Raw genomic sequence first — 12,730 nt, forward strand, 5'->3', positions numbered from 1 at the left:
TGCATATTGAGCCACACAGTTTCTGCTGTTAGCCATGTGAAACAGCAAATCATCAATGCAAATCCAAACAATGGCACTAAAGACTGTTGTCTCCATATGCTGGCATCAGTCTTCAGTCCCCATTTACATCAAGAGGTTGTACCAGTAGAAAAGAATGGATTAATTCAGGGACGTTTAAGGCCGTTGCATGCTGGCATACAGCAGTGGTCGATACACCGGATGAAATTCTTGTTTTAGCATGGATTTTGAAAACTTGCAAACACATTTAAACATAAAACACATAAACTGTATATGAAAGGAAGTGGAAAATGGGATTCGGTGTGTTAAAGGTAATGCTATGTGTCATAAGTGAGTCTACCGCTTTTACAAATATTACCCAGAGTGCTCTGCAGTTCAGCATAAGTGGTGAGTTGATGCAAACAAGAAGGTTGTGTTAACATACTCATTTTTATATGTTTTTGGTTCATTTACAGTTTGGACACAGTAGGAATCGATTCCTATTGTTCATTTTTAATTTCATTAGAATTGGCAATAATACTTTTGCTTATTGTCTTGTTTTCTTAGATCACATGACTGCAAAATAAGGAATTGTTGAGTTACCAATACTGATGGCATAAATATGGCTGCCGGCCCATTGTTTCTGATCTCCCAGTTGATACAATTTTTGTTATTCTCTCTTAGTGTTGTGGATGATTGTACCAACACTTAAAACGTCGAGGAAGTGTTGGAGTGCCAGCTGGGTCTCCCCTTTTAATCCGAACACAAATATTCTCAAACAAAAAGAACACTTGATGGCATATACAGAAAATTCAAACAAAAAGAAGAGGAGTCTTTGTGACTTCTTTTAATAATAATCAGCTCGGGAGAGCGGGTCATTTTCAAGATTTCTATGCTGCTTGCAGTTCAGGTCTGATATGAAGCTCCATTCTCTTGGGTGTCCACTCTTTTATAGTCCTTTGGCCATTGGGGTGGAGTCAATTGCTCTCAGTGGGCGTGTTCTCATTGCCGTGGGTTACAAAAGAGATCACTTACCTCCAATAAACCTTGAAGGTGATCTGCCGACATACATGCCATGACAGTGAGCGATTCACTTTATTTTAAGTTGACCAAACATTACGACTGCTTTGTGTGTCATGACTTATTTAAATTTTTGACTTGCATGTTTCGTGCTCAGCTCCTGGACTACTGTTTGCCTGGTTTTGTTTTGACATCTCGGTTTTTGACTTTTGCCTGTCTTTGATTACTTTTTTTCACTTCCTCAATAATCCTCAGACACCTGAAAATTAGCATAATAAAGACAGAGCAGGAAGAAGCTGCGTCTTGTACTGTTTGCTTGGCAGCATTACAGTGAGTGAGCAAGTGAGGTAGCGATTGAGTGATAAACAGAAAGAGAGAAGCTGCCCCTTTATCAGTTCAAGGAGGTGGATACTTGCAACCTGTCTGAGCAGCAGAGCATTAATAAGGGCTTTGAGGAATTATTACATTAATCAGTAATACATTTGTTATTTGTTAAATAGTAAGTTTCAGTATGAAATGCATATATACATACATTATATGGGTATCTACAGAAACTGTCGGAATTGTTAGGGAGTGGCAGAGAAGTATGTAAGAGTGGTCTGTGGTAGGAATGACATGCATTCAACGTGGAGAAGAGATTACATCAGGGATCGGCTCTGAACAATTTCTTATTTGCAATGGTGATGGACAGGTTGACAGACAAGATTAGACAGGAGTCCCCGTGGACTGTGATGTTTCCTGATGACACTGTGATCTGTAGTTTGAGGAGACCCCGGAGAGGTGGAGATATGCTCTAGAGAGGAGAGGAATGAAGGTCAGTAGGAACAAAACAGAATACATGTGTGTGAATGAGAGGGACGTCAGAAGAATGGTGAGGATGCAGGGAGTAGAGCTGGCAAAGGTGGATGGGTTTAAATACATGGGATAGACAGTACAGAGTAACTGTAAGAGTGTGGAAGAGTGGTGAAGAAGAGAGTGCAGGCCAGATGGAGTGGGTGGTGAAAAGTGTCAGGAGTAATTTGTGAAAGCCGAGTATCAGCAAGAGTGAAAGGGAAGGTCTACAAGACAGTAGTGAGACCAGCTGTATTATATGGGTTGGTGATGGTGGCACTGACCGAATGTCAGATTTGCTTTGGGTGTTATGAGGATGGACAAGATTAGGAATGAGAACATTAGAGGGTAAGCTCAGGTTTGATGGTTGGGAGACAAAGACAGAGGTGAGATTGTGTTTTTTGGACATATGCAGTGGAGAAAAGCTGGGTATATTGGGAGAAGGATGTTAAGAATGGAGCTGCCAAGTAAGAGGGAACGAGGAAGGCCTAAGAGAAGGTTTATGGTGGTAAGAGAAGACATGAAGGCAGTGGGTGTAACCGAGCAACATGCAGAGGACAGGAAAATATGTAGAATGATGATCTGCTGTGGTGACCCCTAACGGGAGCAGCTGAAAGAAGAAGAACATTGTGAAGAGATATTTGGCCATACCATCCACTTCTAGTAGCATATTATGGGTATGAACATTTAACACAAAGCTTGCACGAATCATGACTGAGAGCTTGTGTAATTCATCAAAATACTGAGGCAGGGAGAATTTGTCATTGCCTTGTGTCCCTCATTTACAAAAGTAAAACCTGATAACATTACCTGAAGAGGGACGCACTCCTCAAGACATAATATAGGAGTTAGAGCGACCATTTTCATTCCATTCACCACAAAGACCACTTTAATGAGGTGTAATAACCAGTAGGCTACAGGTGGTAGGAGTTTTTTCAGTGTGTTGAATTTACACATTTGCACATATAGATTACTGCTCAGAGGCGACATGGTGGTGCATTGCTTGGTGCTACTCCCTTATCCCACCAGTTATTGTTTGTTTAATTCATAGCCTTAGGTTCTCATTTTGGTTTTTTTCTTCCTATTTTACTTTCTTCAAAAAATGTGTGAATTACATGACTCTGTGAGTCTGAACTGGCTCTTTATTGAATAATGGTGGCTATGCAGGTGGAGGGACCAGAGAAGGTCTCGCACCCATTCGAGGGTTGGTTCCTGCTTTGCACGTGAAATTGCCAGTATAGGCTCTGGCTCCCTTTTGCAATAGAAAATTTTATGTTACAGTTATTCACAGGTAACATGGAGGTGCAATTGCTGATGTTGCTCATCTATAGGTCTTATGTTGAAATTGGTTTATTATGATTTCCTCATGTCATTTGTCCCTATTTCAGTTCCTTTGTATATTTATAAAAATATACACATTGCCCAGATTAGTCTGTTATGGGGTGATTGACAGGCACTCTGTAAAATGTTGGCTACTTCCTTTCACGTGATGCTTCCAAGGTTCTGCCCCCTTGCCCTGTGACCCTGTTTTGGGGCAGGTTAGAAAATGGATAGATTAAGTGGATGTGATGGAAGACTGGTTAGGTCCTCAGGTCTTCTGCATGGTATTTGAGTAGCAGCCTTTTTCAAAATCTTCCACATTATTTCAATAGAACAGCAGAGTTAATCCATTATGTGACCTGAACCCTAGCATGCTCTTTGAGTAAAATAATTGAATTACTCTAATTCAATTCAATTTACTAATTGAATTGAATTGGGACTCCTATTATTACTCTTTGAGTAATAATAATTCAATCATTAGGGGGATTGAAGCGCAGGTGTGCTCCAGAAAGAGAGAGTCTTGTACGGTGTGTTGCCTTTCGGGAGCACAGGTGGGAGACCTCCCTGGAAGGGTGGATAGGCTCTTGGCCAGAGCGGGGGTGGATCCAGTTGTCATTGTCCACGTTGGAACAAATGACATACATAAGGGTAGTCTGTCAGTTCTGCGATCCAAATTCAAAGAGTTAGGTACCAAGCTGAGGAGCAGAACTGACAAGGTAGTCTTCTCCGAAGTTCTGCCTGTGCCACGCGCCAGTCCAGGTAAGATTGAGGAGATTAGAAGGCTTAACGCGTGGCTCAAATCTTGGTGCAGGGTAGAAGGGTATAGGTTTATGGGGCATTGGGACTCCTTTTGGAACAGATGGGACCTGTTCGCGTGACGGGTTACATCTGAACGGAGGGGCACCAATGTATTGGGGAGGCGTATGTGTAGGCTAGTCGAGGATTGTTTAAACTAGGGAATGGGGGGGCAGGGAGTTTAGGACAGGCCAGATTTAGATCTATACATGGAAGAACAAACAATGGTGTAGAAATAAAAATGCATAGTAATGTAAATTTTAAGCAAACACGTAAAGATAGAAGGATTAACACATTAAAAATAGCTTGCCTTAATGCTAGAAGTATCAAAAATAAGGTAAGTGAGTTGGAGTTGTATGTAGCAGAGCATAATTATGATATTATAGCAATAACGGAAACCTGGCTAAATAACAAAGATGGGGATGAGTGTAACATAGAGGGATACACATTTTTTAGGAAGGATAGACAGAACAGAAAAGGAGGTGGGGTTGCTGTTTATGCCAAACAGGAATTAAATGTAAGTCATCTTCAGTTGGATGATGAGCCCCATCTTAGTGAGGACATGTGGCTTCGCCTGGAAAATATTAGGGAAAACGGTCTCATTTTAGGTGTGTTATAGACCACCCAATTCAGACAGTAATTTCAACACACATCTTTTAGTAATATCAAAAGGCAAGTTTACAGGGGATATTATAGTCATGGGGACTTTAATTATCCAAATATTAACTGGGATAACCTTACAGATGGAGGAGCACAAGAGCAGGAGTTTTAGAAGTAATCAGCGACTGTTTTTAACACAGCATGTTAAAGCACCAACAAGGGGTGAAGCCTGTCTGGATTTAGTATTCTGTAATAATCAGGATAGAATTGAGGGTGTAGAGGTGATTGAACCACTAGGGTCAAGTGACCATAATGTAATACAATTCTCAGTATTTTGTAAGAGTACAGATGCAAAGACTAAAATTGTTAAGTTGAACTTTAGTAGGGCTAATTTTGAGCAGATGCGACAAAGTCTAAGTAGGATAGACTGGGATAAGCTTTTAAATGTGGAGACAGTCGAGGAGCAGTGGAACAGGTTTAAAATGTTTTACATGTAATGCAGGACAGATACATACCTAAATTTGGAAGTAATAGGAAACTAAAAAAAACTCCACGATGGATTAATAAAGATTTAAAAAGAAGTTGCAAAGGAAAAACTGCTGTATAAGGCATATAAGACTAATGACTGCAAAGAGAACCGTAGCGTATGAGAAAATGAGGGCAACCATTAAGAAGGATATCAGAGAGGCTAAAAGACAGTTGGAGAGGAATATAGCAGATAAGGCGAAAGAAGACCCCAAGAGATTCTTTCAGTATTTTAGTAGTAAAAGAACAGTTAAGGAGGAGGTCAAGTTCATCAGGAATAGTAAAGGGAATTAAAAGATACAGACAATGAAATAGCAGATGCCCTAAACTTACATTTTTGAGGTGTTTACAAGTGAGCAAGTGGATAACCTGCCAGAGGTAAACACAACTACTAAGGAGGTACTGAGGGATTTGGAAATTGTAGAGGGAGAAGTGCTGCTCAGATTAAATAAGATGAAATCAAACAAATCACCAGGCCCAGATAATATTTATCCTCGTGTTCTTAAGGAGGCTAGTGAGTACATATATAAACCCTTGACACATATTTTTAGGAAGTCACTGTGCACTGGAGAGATTCCAAAGGACTGGAAAATGGCAAATATCATCCCATTATATAAAAAGGGTGACAGGGCAGATCCAAGCAACTATAGGCCAGTAAGCTTAACAAGCATCACAGGAAAATTAATGGAAGGAATTATTAAGGATAAGATTGAGCAACACATGACAAGGACAGGAGTTATTCTGAACAGTCAGCATGGGTTCAGAAGGGGGAGGTCGTGTTTTACTAACATGTTGGAATTCTATGAGGAGGCAACAAAAGGATACGATCAAAGTGGAGCTTATGATATTATTTATCTGGACTTTCAGAAAGCATTTGATAAGGTGCCACATGAGAGGTTGGGCATCAAGTTAAAAGAAGTGGGAGTTCAGGGTGATGTTTTTAGATGGGTGCAGAATTGGCTCAGACACAGGAAGCAGAGGGTGATGGTGCGAGGAACCTCATCAGAACTGGTCGATGTTAAGAGTGGTGTTCCACAGGGGTCAGTGCTAGGGCCGCTGCTATTTTTAATATATATAAATGATTTAGATAGGAATATAAGTAACAAGCTGGTTAAGTTTGCAGATGATACCAAGATAGGTGGATTAGCAGATAATTTGGAATCCGTTATATCATTACAGAAGGACTTGGATAGCATACAGGCTTGGGCAGATTTGTGGCAGATGAAATTTAATGTCAGTAAATGTAAAGTATTACACATAGGAAGTAAAAATATTAGGTTTGAATACACAATGGGCGGTCAGAAAATCGAGAGTACACCTTATGAGAAGGATTTAGGAGTCATAGTGGACTCCAAGCTATCAACTTCCAAACAGTGTTCAGAAGCCATTAAGAAGGCTAACAGAATGTTAGGTTATATAGCACGATCTGTGGAGTACAAGTCCAAGGAGGTTATGCTCAACCTTTATAATGCACTGGTGAGGCCTCATCTTGAGTACTGTGTGCAGTTTTGGTCTCCAGGCTACAAAAGGACATAGCAGCACTAGAAAAGGTCCAGAGAAGAGCGACTAGGCTGATTCCAGGTCTACAGGGGTTGAATTATGAGGAAAGATTAAAAGAGCTGAGCCTTTACAGTTTAAGCAAAAGAAGATTAAGAGGTGACATGATTGAAGTGTTTAAAATTATGAAGGGAATTAGTACAGTGGATCGAGACTTGTATTTTAAAATGAGCTCATCAAGAACACGGGGACACAGTTGGAAACTTGTTAAGGGTAAATTTCGCACAAACATTAGGAAGTTTTTCTTTACACAAAGAACGATAGACACTTGGAATAAGCTACCAAGTAGTGTGGTAGACAGTAAGACGTTAGGGACTTTCAAAACTCGACTTGATGTTTTCTTGGAGGAAGCAAGTGGATAGGACTGGCGAGCTTTGTTGGGCTGAATGGCCTGTTCTCGTCTAGATTGTTCTAATTCTAATTCTAATTCTAATTGTGATTTAGAACGTAAGATATTTGTAAGTGTTGTGCATATTAAACACAACATGAACTAAGCATCTGTATTCAATAGCAACTTCAGACATTCATGTGAATTATCCATTTTTAGCTAGAAATTCCTCTGGGTCTCTTCCCTGACATATTGGCACTACAACAGCTACATTTAAATTTGAAGGTACATTTTACATTCAATACAATAAAGATTAAAAGTTGTTGGAATGTTGCAGGGAGTTTTCAGAGTGGTTATTGCTATTTTTGCTCTGAAAAGAGAACCAATTAGTGCAGAGGTTCCCAAAGTGTGCTGGAGCCACGGTGCCCCTGTGAGGAAGTATTACAAAATGTTCATAATTTTATGTAATAATTCAATGTAATAGGATGCGACATCTGGCAGACCTGGTGCAAACCAGTAACTCATTTAGTAATAACTGTTTGCGGAAGCCTCTACAAATAGTTACTAGATGGTGCTCTACGATTATTAAGTTTCTCGATTGTTTTAGTAGTTTGTTGAACTTTCTCGTTACTTTGTGTTCGTATATAAATAGCTGTCGGTTTCTGACTGGCTCGTCCTCTTTCTTTTGCCCCAATGCCACGCTCTTGCTCGCCAAGCCCTTTTTCCTTTCCTTTTCTTCTCTCTTTTTTTTTTCTCTCCTTCTGTGCCAGCTCGTTCTTATATGGTTCCATGGGCTCAGCGCCTCAATCATGCACAGCAGAAAGCCGATTAAGCAATTGAGAAAGATTGCACCCTCACATGCAGGAGTGACTTACCCCAATTACTCCATCAACTGTCCGCCCCTGCACAATCGCACCCACGGAGACTGACACGGCGAATAGATTATTTAAAAGCCACCAATCTTTCGTAGCTGCAGACCGGCTACACCACAATCCCACTAATTATAATTAGTTGAATTTGTTCAATTACATTTTTTTGTGATCTTAAATACGTGTTTTTATTTATTTTTACTTAACCCTTTAATAAAAAAAAATGTTGGCTATTTTGTAAATTAGAATTTGACTTGGGGGTAGGGGTATATGAGCCTTGGGAAAACCTGGATTCAGCAAGGGCGCCGAGAATCGAAAAAAGTTTGGGAACCACTGGATTAGTGTATTGTTGTTTTGGGAAGTACATGTCTGTAATCTCCAATATTGTGTGTCACATCTTAGTGCCGATTGGTCCAATGGGCTTCAGGGTCACCTGACAATCTGTTGGGGTCATTTTTAAAATCTTACCTGTGGTGGGGTGGGTGTGTATTTTACATGGCTGTAACTGCTCTGTAGACACTAATGCTTACAATGGCTCTGATTTTATATTAAGCTTTTTCAAAATTATTTTTTGATGTGATATGCAGGTGAAGTGTTTATTTTTAAAGATCTCTATATTATGTAGAGAGATGATTCATCCCAAACTAATGAGGTTTTTTGCATTTGGCATTTTCAAGTCAGTTCCGGTACTTTGAGATAAAGATTTGAATTCCTGCAGATATCAGGCTAGCGAGTATCACAGACAGGGTGACTAAGGCCAGTGTGAGTGGACATTAGTCATCTGAGACTGGCTTTATAGTATAGTGAATAACTAGTGCTTGAGCCTGCTTCAAAATGATGGTGATGTTAATGCCCAGCAGTGAAAAGCTCAAAACGTCAGATGATCTCATAGTGTTCTTTTATCTATGTTGGCTGTTAGCTTATGAAGAGACTTGTTTTTGGAGCCCTTCAGGTAGTTTTTATCCCTGTGGTGGACCAGCTTAGAGTGAGGGGGTGTTTTTGAGAAAATGCCTGTTCCATGTCATGGTGGCTGACCCTGCCATGAAGAGCAAAGTCCAGTCGCAACATGAACTGCATACAAAGTGATGGTGAAATCACAGCCTCTGGAGTGACATGGGTGAATAGTAATGCTGCTTTCCATTTACCTCAGAACTGGGAATGACGTAATAACTGAGATAAATGCGTCCCAGTAAAACAATCTTAAAAAAAAATCTTAAACCAACATGGGTGCGTGCGGGAAAGCCTTTGTTGTGCTTTCTCCATCAGAATAAATAACAGTTGATAAGAACACATTATGTTGTATTTGGCATATCCAAACATTGTAGCAATATGTCCACAGATAGAGGTTGGACAGTACTGTGTGTACGACTTATTAAATGAGACAGAAATATACAGAAATCCTAATAAACAGTATAATACTACTACTTTTACTAATGTTTATGGTGTACGTCACCATTTATGATCTGAAGTTAGACAAAATCACACTTAACAGACCAGCCCAGAGCTTCTGATTTGGAAATACAACTTTAAGGGGGCATTCCATTTGAAAATGATAACTAGGAACTCAGAAACTCTGATTTAGATAGATAGATAGATAGATAGATAGATAGATAGATAGATAGAAGGCACTATATAATAGATAGATAGATAGATAGATAGATAGATAGATAGATAGATAGATAGATAGATAGATAGATAGATAGATAGATAGATAGATAGATAGATAGATAGATAGATAGAAGGCACTATATAATAGATAGATAGATAGATAGATACTTTATTAATCCCAAGGGGAAATTCACATAATCCAGCAGCAGTATACTGATACAAAGAAACAATATTAAATTAAATAGTAATAAAAATGAAAAAAATAAAAATAAAAAAGCAGACAATAACTGAGTAATGTTAGCATTACTCAGTTATTGTCTGCTTTTTTTATTTTTATTTTCTAATGGAACGCAGCATTAGCCACAAACCATAAGAGCATTTCTTCTTCTAAACTGGCTAGGCATCCCTCTTGTTGCATTTCACAGTAAAGCCACATTCAATGTGAAGCAAAGATGCTGTCCATTCAGCTACTTCCTCACACTATTTATGTAACACTGAGGGATTTACTTAACCTGTTAGTGCTCCAATTATTAGAAAAAATGTTCTCCAGGTACTCTAGGGGTCAGACAGTCAATCTGAGTGTGTCCAGTTTGTGTGTCTGAGTGGGCACTTCAATGCACTGGCACCTCTTCCCGGGGATGATTCCTACATTGTGTCCAAAATTAATAGGCCACAGCCCCCTGCAACACTGAATTGGATGTAATAGTTTATGTATGAATGGTGTGATATGCAAGAAATTGAATTGCATCTCTGTATATTTCAAATGCCCCGTGAAAGTGTTATAAAAAATAAATTCTCATGATTGTCATATAAACTCTTGGCTTCATCATGCTAATATTCTGTACTGCAGGGCAGCTCAAATATAACCCATAACCCAGTTTTGTCCTGTGAATGCCAATTTTTCATTAAGGGCCTCAAAGCAGCACAAACAAACCATCAAAGTCTGAGTGGTGATGCTCTACAGTGAAGTATTTTAAAATGGCTTATAGCATCCAAATTGTCTCTTCACCATTTTTCCTGCACTTGTTTCTTTATCAGCCCTGAATTTACAGTCAGAAGGTCACATCAGATGTGAATCTGACTTTCCGTTGTTCACAATTTATTCTGCTTGATGTAACTGCTGAATGGCATATTCCTGGCCCATATGGCTTATCCCCACACGACTTGGGAATTGTGGCACTCTCTTGTGATTGGCAGAGTGCCCTCTGCAGAAGAGCCCAAGCTCTGCGTCAGCAGCCCTGGCAGATGGTGAGCACGCAGGATTGCCCACCCATTTACAGATCTCCTAATCAAGACAAAGGGCTCCTAGCAGGGCAGCAGAACTTGAACTGCTAAAAGCAAAAGGAGCGAAAAATGAGGGACAAAAGGTTAGGGAGGCTCACACTTGTATTTAAGCCATTTTGTCTCCTCAGCAATGGAACGCCTTCAAGCTTAAGAGCCCTGATGCAAAACCGGCTTTGCAAATTATCAGCGTTAATTCAAGTGGGATTAGTTTTCCTGTTGTTACCGTAATAGGCACTATGACCCAAGTGGCTAATTCAGGGGTTGCTGGTTCAATTTTTGCCTGTGGCTCACTGACTGAACCTGAGAAAGTCACTTAACCTGCCAGGGTTAGAGATGTGAGAACTCGCTAGACATTGTGAAAGACAGCAGGCTGGCAGGGCATGCTGTGGAGTTTAGTGTCCCTTCTGGGTTGTGTCCCAGAGCATTCTCAGGACTAGCATGAACCTTGACAGGTGTATTATAATTTTTTTTATTTTTACACCACTTCAAGCATTTAGCATATGGACCATTGTAAACAATGAAATGATGGTTGGTGTGATATCTCAAATTTCAATGGACCTGGGCTTAGATCTCATCTCATGTATTTATATATATATATATATATGTGTGTGTGTTTGCCTGTGTGTTCTTTTTCGGTAATCCAGATTATTCCACATCCACAATGTGCATGAGGTGGATTGGCCCCATATGGATGAGAGTATACAGTGGGCTGCTATTGGATATGCAGCTCTGGTTCATACATATCTTGCACCTGGTGTGGCCAGGACAGGCCCCAGCATCTAATGTATAGGATATGAAGCACAGTAAGTGCTTTTGGAAAAATTGAACACTGTGGCACAATAGCTAGTAATACTATCTCGCAAATTTAGGCATCCACATTCAGATGCCATGCACTTCAGAACAGGTCACCCACCTGAAGCTAAGCATGTTCGGGCACAGCCATTACTTGGAAGGGAGACCATTTAGGAAAAGCCAGGGTTGCTGCTGGAAGAGGTGTTGGTGATGCCAGCAGGGCGCGCTTACCCTGTGGCCTGAGTTTGGATCCAAATTCCCTAGTTCAGACGCTGTAAAAATGGTGTCTTCTTTCATTTGAGATATAAAACAGAGGTCCTGATTCTCTGTAGCTATAAAAGATCCCTGGGCATCCTTCGTAAAGAGTAGGGTGTTTCCTAATGCCCTGGCTAAGTTGCCCACAACTGCTTCATCCTTTCTGCCTCCCTGGTCTTCCCCTATCTCTAATTGGCTAACTATCTCTCTCACTTCTCCATCACCTAATAGATAATGTGTGGTAAGCATACTGGTGCAAAAATGTCTGCTCTCACGTCATCCAGGTGGATGGCGCACATTGGTGGTGGTTGAAGTGGTTCCCCCCTCTCTATGTCTTTATTTAATCGTTTCCTAACTGATGCATGTTACTGATTGTTTTTCTCCAATATGTGCACAGTTTCTTTACCATGTTGACTGATCTGCTGTACAGAAACAGGATCATCTACATAGTGCTGTAAAGTCTCAAAGAAGGGCCAGCTAAACTCCCTGACCAGCCCATGACATTTGTTAGTAGACACTTGTTGGAGGTGAACAATATCACATTTATGTCCCCCCAGCATCTGCAGTTCTACAAACACGATGAATGAGTTGTTTGAACTCTTTAGTCTCATTAAAGTGGCACCAGTCAGTGACAGAATAAGAAAACCTTCACCAGCATGCGCATACTGGTGTCTCATTGTTGTAAATTCAGCCTGTCCTGCAGTGGCTCATCATCAATTTGGATCTGAGTTTTGTCTACATCCTCAATTGTTTGGACCATGATCTTCTCGAAGCCTGTGGGTCATGAGCTGTATAATTATTGCACTCTTTCCAACACCACCTTCTCCCAGCCTTACCAGCTTGTATTCCCTGGACTGAGAGGGAGAACCCCCTCCAAACCCTGAGCTGGCTTGTTGGCAGCACTGAAGGAGCTTGAATCCATTCCATAGCCAAGGTGATGACACAGTGG

At 40.4% G+C, this 12,730-nt stretch overlaps 1 protein-coding gene across 1 annotated transcript in view; it reads left to right on the plus strand.

Annotated features, from left to right (window-relative positions):
• Positions 1-12,730, plus strand: part of LOC120531773 (sodium-driven chloride bicarbonate exchanger-like) — a 337,177-nt gene that overhangs the window by 201,940 nt on the left and 122,507 nt on the right.

Source organism: Polypterus senegalus, chromosome 6 (genome assembly GCF_016835505.1).
Source record: "Polypterus senegalus isolate Bchr_013 chromosome 6, ASM1683550v1, whole genome shotgun sequence".
NCBI lineage: Eukaryota > Metazoa > Chordata > Cladistia > Polypteriformes > Polypteridae > Polypterus > Polypterus senegalus.